General features: G+C 42.8%; 1 long non-coding RNA gene across 1 annotated transcript; it reads right to left on the bottom strand.

The window, feature by feature from the left end:
- Positions 1–782: 782 nt before the first annotated feature.
- On the bottom strand, positions 783–10692 carry LOC115149925 (uncharacterized). Its single transcript, XR_003867000.1, has 3 exons — positions 10671–10692; positions 8564–8594; positions 783–834 (listed from the first exon to the last, which is right to left on the bottom strand). It is a non-coding gene; the product is annotated as an uncharacterized LOC115149925 (long non-coding RNA).
- Positions 10693–10823: the final 131 nt, after the last annotated feature.

Below are 10823 nucleotides of genomic sequence, written 5' to 3'. Positions count from 1 at the left end.
CTGACTCAACCTGTATCTGACCTAACTCAACCTGTATCTGACCTAACTCAACCTGTATCTGACCTAACTCAACCTGTTCTGTATCTAACTCAACCTGTATCTGACCTAACTCAACCTGTATCTGGCCTAACTCAACCTGTTCTGTATCTGATCTAACTCAACCTGTATCTGACCTAACTCAACCTGTACCTGACCTAACTCAACCTGTATCTGATCTAACTCAACCTGTATCTGATCTAACTCAACCTGTATCTAACCTAACTGAACCTGTATCTAACCTGTATCTGACCTAAGTCAACCTGTATCTGACCTAACTCAACCTGTTCTGTATCTGATCTAACTCAACCTGTATCTGACCTAACTCAACCTGTATCTGGCCTAACTCAACCTGTTCTGTATCTGACCTAACTCAACCTGTATCTGACCTAACTCAACCTGTATCTGACCTAACTCAACCTGTATCTAACCTGTATCTGACCTAACTCAACCTGTATCTGACCTAACTCAACCTGTATCTGACCTAACTCAACCTGTTCTGTATCTGACCTAACTCAACCTGTATCTGACCTAACTCAACCTGTTCTGTATCTGACCTGACTCAACCTGTATCTGACCTAACTCAACCTGTATCTGACCTAACTCAACCTGTATCTGACCTAACTCAACCTGTATCTGACCTAACTCAACCTGTATCTGACCTAACTCAACCTGCTCTGTATCTGACCTAACTCAACCTGTATCTGACCTAACTCAACCTGTACCTGACCTAACTCAACCTGTATCTGACCTAACTCAACCTGTTCTGTATCTGACCTGACTCAACCTGTATCTGACCTAACTCAACCTGTATCTGACCTAACTCAACCTGTTCTGTATCTAACTCAACCTGTATCTGACCTAACTCAACCTGTATCTGACCTAACTCAACCTGTATCTGACCTAACTCAACCTGTATCTGACCTAACTCAACCTGTATCTGACCTAACTCAACCTGTATCTGACCTAACTCAACCTGTATCTGACCTAACTCAACCTGTTCTGTATATGACCTAACTCAACCTGTATCTGACCTAACTTAACCTGTATCTGACCTAACTCAACCTGTATCTGACCTAACTCAACCTGTATCTGACCTAACTTAACCTGTATCTGACCTAACTCAACCTGTATCTTACCTAACTTACAACCTGTATCTGACCTAACTCAACCTGTATCTGACCTAACTCAACCTGTATCTGACCTAACTCAACCTGTATCTGACCTAACTCAACCTGTATCTGACCTAACTCACCTGTATCTGACCTAACTCAACCTGTATCTGACCTAACTAACCTGTATCTGACCTGAACTCAACTGTATCTGACCTAACTCAACCTGTACCTGACCTAACTCAACCTGTATCCTGACCTAACTCAACCTGTACCTGACCTAACTCAACCTGTATCTGACCTAACTCAACCTGTATCTGACCTAAACTCAACCTGTATCTGACCTAACTCAACCTGTATCTGACCTACTTAAACCTGTACCTGACCTAACTCAACCTGTAATCTGACCTAACTCAAACCTGTATCTGACCTAACTCAACCTGTATCTGACCTAACTTAACCTGTATCTGACCTAACTCAACCTGTATCTGACCTAACTCAACCTGTATCTGACCTAACTCAACCTGTATCTGACCTAACTCAACCTGTATCTGACCTAACTTAACCTGTATCTGACCTAACTCAACCTGTATCTGACCTAACTCAACCTGTATCTGACCTAACTCAACCTGTTCTGTATCTGACCTAACTCAACCTGTATCTGACCTAACTCAACCTGTTCTGTATCTGATCTAACTCAACCTGTATCTGACCTACCTCAACCTGTATCTGACCTACTCAACCTGTACCTGACCTAACTCAACCTGTACCTGACCTAACTCAACCTGTACCTGACCTAACTCAACCTGTAATCTGGCCTAACTCAACCTGTTTCTGTAATCTGACCTAACTCAACCTGTATCTGAACCTAACTCAACCTGTTCTGTATCTGATCTAACTCAACCTGTATCTGACCTAACTCAACCTGTATCTGAACCTAACTCACCTGTACCTGACCTAACTCAACCTGTACCTGACCTAACTCAACCTGTATCTGGCCTAACTCAACCTGTTCTGTATCTGATCTAACTCAACCTGTATCTGACCTAACTCAACCTGTACCTGACCTAACTCAACCTGTATCTGATCTAACTCAACCTGTATCTGATCTAACTCAACCTGTATCTAACCTAACTGAACCTGTATCTAACCTGTATCTGACCTAACTCAACCTGTATCTGACCTAACTCAACCTGTTTTGTATCTGACCTAACTCAACCTGTATCTGACCTAACTCAACCTGTTCTGTATCTGATCTAACTCAACCTGTATCTGACCTAACTCAACCTGTATCTGACCTAACTCAACCTGTATCTGACCTAACTCAACCTGTATCTGACCTAACTCAACCTGTATCTAACCTGTATCTGACCTAACTCAACGTGTATCTGACCTAACTCAACCTGTATCTGACCTAAATCTGACCTAACTCAACCTGTATCTGACCTAACTCAACCTGTATCTGACCTAACTCCACCTGTATCTGACCTAACTCAACCTGTATCTGACCTAACTCAACCTGTATCTGACCTAACTCAACCTGTATCTGACCTAACTCCACCTGTATCTGACCTAACTCAACCTGTATCTGACCTAACTCAACCTGTATCTGACCTAACTCAACCTGTATCTGACCTAACTCAACCTGTATCTGACCTAACTCACCTGTAAGTCTGACCTAACTGAACCTGTATCTGACCTAACTCAACCTGTATCTGACCTAACTCAACCTGTATCTAACCTAACTCAACCTGTATCTGACCTAACTCAACCTGTATCTGACCTAACTCAACCTGTTCTGTATCTGACCTAACTCAACCTGTATCTGACCTAACTCCACCTGTATCTGACCTAACTCACCTGTATCTGACCTAACTCAACCTGTATCTGACCTAACTCAACCTGTATCTGACCTAACTCAACCTGTATCTGACCTAACTCAACCTGTATCTGACCTAACTCAACCTGTATCTGACCTAACTGAACCTGTATCTGACCTAACTCAACCTGTATCTGACCTAACTCAACCTGTATCTAACCTAACTCAACCTGTATCTGACCTACTCAACCTGTATCTGACCTAACTCACCTGTATCTGACCTAACTCAACCTGTTCTGTATCTGACCTAACTCAACCTGTATCTGACCTAACTCAACCTGTTCTGTATCTGACCTAACTCAACCTGTATCTGACCTAACTCAACCTGTATCTGACCTAACTCAACCTGTATCTGACCTAACTCAACCTGTCTGACCTAACTCAACCTGTTCTGTATCTGACCTAACTCAACCTGTTCTGTATCTGACCTAACTCAACCTGTATCTGACCTAACTCAACCTTCTGACCTAACTCAACCTGTATCTGACCTAAACTCAACCTGTATACTGACCTAACTCAACCTGTACCTGACCTGACTCAACCTGTATCTGACCTAACTCAACCTGTATCTGACCTAACTCAACCTGTACCTGACCTAACTCAACCTGTATCTGACCTAACTCAACCTGTATCTGACCTAACTCAACCTGTACTGACCTAACTCAACCTGTATCTGACCTAACTCAACCTGTATCTGACCTAACTCAACCTGTATCTGACCTACTCAACCTGTTCTGTATCTGACCTAACTCAACCTGTATCTGACCTAACTCAACCTGTATCTGACCTAACTCAACCTGTATCTGACCTAACTCAACCTGTATCTGACCTAACTCAACCTGTACCTGACCTAACTCAACCTGTACCTGACCTAACTCAACCTGTATCTGGCCTAACTCAACCTGTTCTGTATCTGACCTAACTCAACCTGTATCTGACCTAACTCAACCTGTTCTGTATCTGATCTAACTCAACCTGTATCTGACCTAACTCAACCTGTATCTGACCTAACTCAACCTGTACCTGACCTAACTCAACCTGTACCTGACCTAACTCAACCTGTATCTGGCCTAACTCAACCTGTTCTGTATCTGATCTAACTCAACCTGTATCTGACCTAACTCAACCTGTACCTGACCTAACTCAACCTGTATCTGATCTAACTCAACCTGTATCTGATCTAACTCAACCTGTATCTAACCTAACTGAACCTGTATCTAACCTGTATCTGACCTAACTCAACCTGTATCTGACCTAACTCAACCTGTTTTGTATCTGACCTAACTCAACCTGTATCTGACCTAACTCAACCTGTTCTGTATCTGATCTAACTCAACCTGTATCTGACCTAACTCAACCTGTATCTGACCTAACTCAACCTGTATCTGACCTAACTCAACCTGTATCTGACCTAACTCAACCTGTATCTAACCTGTATCTGACCTAACTCAACGTGTATCTGACCTAACTCAACCTGTATCTGACCTAAATCTGACCTAACTCAACCTGTATCTGACCTAACTCAACCTGTATCTGACCTAACTCCACCTGTATCTGACCTAACTCAACCTGTATCTGACCTAACTCAACCTGTATCTGACCTAACTCACCTGTATCTGACCTAACTCCACCTGTATCTGACCTAACTCAACCTGTATCTGACCTAACTCAACCTGTATCTGACCTAACTCAACCTGTATCTGACCTAACTCAACCTGTATCTGACCTAACTCAACCTGTATCTGACCTAACTCAACCTGTATCTGACCTAACTCAACCTGTATCTGACCTAACTGAACCTGTATCTGACCTAACTCAACCTGTATCTGACCTAACTCAACCTGTATCTAACCTAACTGAACCTGTATCTAACCTGTATCTGACCTAACTCAACCTGTATCTGACCTAACTCAACCTGTTTTGTATCTGACCTAACTCAACCTGTATCTGACCTAACTCAACCTGTTCTGTATCTGATCTAACTCAACCTGTATCTGACCTAACTCAACCTGTATCTGACCTAACTCAACCTGTATCTGACCTAACTCAACCTGTATCTGACCTAACTCAACCTGTATCTAACCTGTATCTGACCTAACTCAACGTGTATCTGACCTAACTCAACCTGTATCTGACCTAAATCTGACCTAACTCAACCTGTATCGACCTAACTCAACCTGTATCTGACCTAACTCCCCTGTATCTGACCTAACTCAACCTGTATCTGACCTAACTCAACCTGTATCTGACCTAACTCAACCTGTATCTGACCTAACTCCACCTGTATCTGACCTAACTCAACCTGTATCTGACCTAACTCAACCTGTATCTGACCTAAACTCAACCTGTATCTGACCTAACTCAACCTGTATCTGACCTAACTCAACCTGTATCTGACCTAACTGAACCTGTATCTGACCTAACTCAACCTGTATCTGACCTAACTCAACCTGTATCTAACCTAACTCAACCTGTATCTGACCTAACTCAACCTGTATCTGACCTAACTCAACCTGTTCTGTATCTGACCTAACTCAACCTGTATCTGACCTAACTCCACCTGTATCTGACCTAACTCAACCTGTATCTGACCTAACTCAACCTGTATCTGACCTAACTCAACCTGTATCTGACCTAACTAACCTGTATCTGACCTAACTCAACCTGTATCTGACCTAACTCAACCTGTATCTGACCTAACTCAACTGTATCTGACCTAACTCAACCTGTATCTGACCTAACTCAACTGTATCTGACCTAACTCAACCTGTATCTGACCTAACTGAACCTGTATCTGACCTAACTCAACCTGTATCTGACCTAACTCAACCTGTATCTAACCTAACTCAACCTGTATCTGACCTAACTCAACCTGTATCTGACCTAACTCAACCTGTTCTGTATCTGACCTAACTCAACCTGTATCTGACCTAACTCCACCTGTATCTGACCTAACTCAACCTGTATCTGACCTAACTCAACCTGTATCTGACCTAACTCAACCTGTATCTGACCTAACTCAACCTGTATCTGACCTAACTCAACCTGTATCTGACCTAACTCAACCTGTATCTGACCTAACTGAACCTGTATCTGACCTAACTCAACCTGTATCTGACCTAACTCAACCTGTATCTAACCTAACTCAACCTGTATCTGACCTAACTCAACCTGTATCTGACCTAACTCAACCTGTATCTGACCTAACTCAACCTGTTCTGTATCTGACCTAACTCAACCTGTATCTGACCTAACTCAACCTGTTCTGTATCTGACCTAACTCAACCTGTATCTGACCTAACTCAACCTGTATCTGACCTAACTCAACCTGTATCTGACCTAACTCAACCTGTATCTGACCTAACTCAACCTGTTCTGTATCTGACCTAACTCAACCTGTTCTGTATCTGACCTAACTCAACCTGTATCTGACCTAACTCAACCTGTATCTGACCTAACTCAACCTGTATCTGACCTAAATCAACCTGTATCTGACCTAACTCAACCTGTACCTGACCTGACTCAACCTGTATCTGACCTAACTCAACCTGTATCTGACCTAACTCAACCTGTACCTGACCTAACTCAACCTGTATCTGACCTAACTCAACCTGTATCTGACCTAACTCAACCGTATCTGACCTAACTCAACCTGAATCTGACCTAACTCAACCTGTATCTGACCTAACTCAACCTGTATCTGACCTAACTCAACCTGTTCTGTATAGGACCTAACTCAACCTGATCTGACCTAACTCAAACCTGTATCTGACCTAACTCAACCTGTATCTGACCTAACTCAACCTGTATCTGACCTAACTCAACCTGTACCTGACCTAACTCAACCTGTACTGACCTCCACCTGTATCTGGCCTAACTCAACCTTTCTGTATCTGACCTAACTCCAACCTGTATCTGACCTAACTCAACCTGTTTCTGTATCTGATCTAACTCAACCTGTATCTGACCTAACTCAACCTTATCTGACCTAACTCAACCTGTACCTGACCTAACTCAACCGGTACCTGACCTACTCAACCTGTATCTGACCTAACTCAACCTGTTCTGTATCTGATCTAACTCAACCTGTATCTGACCTAACTCAACCTGTACCTGACCTAACTCAACCTGTATCTGATCTAACTCAACCTGTATCTGATCTAACTCAACCTGTATCTAACCTAACTGAACCTGTATCTAACCTGTATCTGACCTAACTCAACCTGTATCTGACCTAACTCAACCTGTTTTGTATCTGACCTAACTCAACCTGTATCTGACCTAACTCAACCTGTTCTGTATCTGATCTAACTCAACCTGTATCTGACCTAACTCAACCTGTATCTGACCTAACTCAACCTGTATCTGACCTAACTCAACCTGTATCTGACCTAACTCAACCTGTATCAACCTGTATCTGACCTAACTCAACGGGATCTGACCTAACTCAACCTGTATCTGACCTAAATCTGACCTAACTCAACCTGTATTGACCTAACTCAACCTGTATCTGACCTAACCCACCTGTATCTGACCTACTCAACCTGTATCTGACCTAACTCAACCTATCTGACCTACTCAACCTGTATCTGACCTAACTCCACCTGTATCTGACCTAACTCAACCTGTATCTGACCTAACTCAAACCTGTATCTGACCAACTACCTGTATCTGACCTAACTCAACCTGTATCTGACCTAACTCAACCTGTATGACCTAACTCAACCTGTATCTGACCTAACTCAACCTGTATCTGACCTAACTGAACCTGTATCTGACCTAACCTCAACCTGTATCTGACCTAACTCAACCATGTATCTAACCTACTCAACCTGTATGACCTAACTCAACCTGTATCTGACCTAACTCAACTGTTCTGTATCTGACCTAACTCAACCTGTATCTGACCTAACTCCACCTGTATCTGACCTAACTCAAACCTGTATCTGACCTAACTCAACCTGTATCTGACCTAACTCAACTGTATCTGACCTAACTCAACCTGTATCTGACCTAACTCAACCTGTATCTGACCTAACTCAACCTGTATCTGACCTAACTCAACCTGTCTCTGACCTAACTCAACCTGTATCTGACCTAACTCACCTGTATCTAACCTAACTCAACCTGTATCTGACCTAACTCAACCTGTATCTGACCTAACTCAACCTGTATCTGACCTAACTCAACCTGTTCTGTATCTGACCTAACTCAAACCTGTATCTGACCTAACTCAACCTGTTCTGTATCTGACCTAACTCAACCTGTATCTGACCTAACTCAACCTGTATCTGACCTAACTCAACCTGTATCTGACCTAACTCAACCTGTATCTGACCTAACTCAACCTGTATCTGACCTAACTCAACCTGTTCTGTATCTGACCTAACTCACCTGTTCTGTATCTGACTCAACTCAACCTGTATCTGACCTAACTCAACCTGTATCTGACCTAACTCAACCTGTATCTGACCTAATCAACCTGTATCTGACCTAACATCACCTGTACCTGACCTGACTCAACCTGTTATCTGACCTAACTCAACCTGTACCTGACCTAACTCAACCTGTACCTGACCTAACTCAACCTGTATCTGACCTAACTCAACCTGTATCTGACCTAACTCAACCTGTATCTGACCTAACTCAACCTGTATCTGACCTAACTCAACCTGTATCTGACCTAACTCAACCTGTATCTGACCTAACTCAACCTGTATCTGACCTAACTCAACCTGTCTGTCTCTGACCTAACTCAACCTGTATCTGACCTAACTCAACCTGTATCTGACCTAACTCAACCTTATGACCTAACTCAACTGTATCTGACCTAACTCAATGATCTGACCTAACTCAACCTGTATCTGACCTAACTCAACCTGTATCTGACCTAACTCAACCTGTATCTGACCTAACTCAACCTGTATCTAACCTGTATCTGACCTAACTCAACCTGTATCTGACCTAACTGAACCTGTATCTAACCTGTATCTGACCTAACTCAACGTGTATCTGACCTAACTCAACCTGTATCTGACCTAAATCTGACCTAACTCAACCTGTATCTGACCTAACTCAACCTGTATCTGACCTAACTCCACCTGTATCTGACCTAACTCAACCTGTATCTGACCTAACTCAACCTGTATCTGACCTAACTCAACCTGTATCTGACCTAACTCCACCTGTATCTGACCTAACTCCACCTGTATCTGACCTAACTCCACCTGTATCTGACCTAACTCCACCTGTATCTGACCTAACTCAACCTGTATCTGACCTAACTCAACCTGTATCTGACCTAACTCAACCTGTACCTGACCTAACTCAACCTGTACCTGACCTAACTCAACCTGTATCTGACCTAACTCAACCTGTATCTGACCTAACTCAACCTGTATCTGACCTAACTCAACTGTATCTAACCTAACTCAACCTGTATCTGACCTAACTCAACCTGTATGACCTACTCAACCTGTATCTGACCTAACTCAACCTGTATCTGACCTAACCAACCTGTATCTGACCTAACTCCACTGTATCTGACCTAACTCAACCTGTATCTGACCTAACTCAACCTGTATCTGACCTAACTCAAACCTGTATCTGACCTAACTCAACCTGTATCTGACCTAACTCAACCTGTACCTGACCTAACTCAACCTGTATCTGACCTAACTCAACCTGTATCTGACCTAACTCAACCTGTATCTGACCTAACTCAACCTGTATCTAACCTAACTCAACCTGTATCTGACCTACTCAACCTGTTCTGTATCTGACCTAACTCAACCTGTATCTGACCTAACTCAACCTGTATCTGAACTAACTCAACCTGTATCTGACCTAACTCAACCTGTATCTGACCTAACTCAACTGTATCTGACCTAACTCAACCTGTATCTGACCTAACTCAACCTGTCTGTATCTGACCTAACTCAACCTGTATCTGACCTAACTCAACCTGTATATGACCTAACTCAACCTGTTCTGTATCTGACCTAACTCAACCTGTTCTGTATCTGACCTAACAACCTGTATCTAATCAACATGTATCTGACCTAACTCAACCTGTATCTGACCTAATCAACCTGTATCGACCTAAACTCAACCTGTATCTGACCTAACTCAACCTGTACCTGACCTAATCAACCTGTATCTGACCTAACTCAACCTGTATCTGACCTAACTCAACCTGTCCTGACCTAACTCAACCTGTATCTGACCTAACTCAACCTGATCTGACCTAACCTGTAGACCTAACTACCTGTATCTGACCCAAACAACTGACTGTACTGACCTAACTCAACCTGTATCTGACCTAACTCAACCTGTATCTGACCTAAACTTAACTGTATCTGACCTAACTCAACCTGTATCGACCTAACTCAACCTGTATCTGACCTAACTCAACCTGTACTGACCTAACTCAACCTGTATCTGACCTAACTCAACTGTATCTGACCCTAACTCAACCTGTATCTGACCTAACTCAACCTGTTCTGTATCTGATCAACTCAACCTGTATCTGACCTAATCAACTGTATCGACCTAACTCACAGTATCTGACCTAACTCAACCTGTACCTGACCTAACTCAACCTGTACCTGACCTAACTCAACCTGTATCTGGCCTAACTCAACCTGTTCTGTATCTGACCTAACTCAACCTGTATCTGACCTAACTCAACCTGTTCTGTATCTGATCTAACTCAACCTGTATCTGACCTAACTCAACCTGTATCTGACCTAACTCAACCTGTACCTGACCTAACTCAACCTGTACCTGACCTAACC

The sequence above is a fragment of the Salmo trutta genome, chromosome 16, assembly GCF_901001165.1.
Source record: "Salmo trutta chromosome 16, fSalTru1.1, whole genome shotgun sequence".
Classification (NCBI taxonomy): Eukaryota; Metazoa; Chordata; class Actinopteri; order Salmoniformes; family Salmonidae; genus Salmo; species Salmo trutta.
The sequence above is the reverse complement of the archived record's forward strand: the minus strand, read 5'-3'. Positions and strand labels throughout refer to the sequence as shown.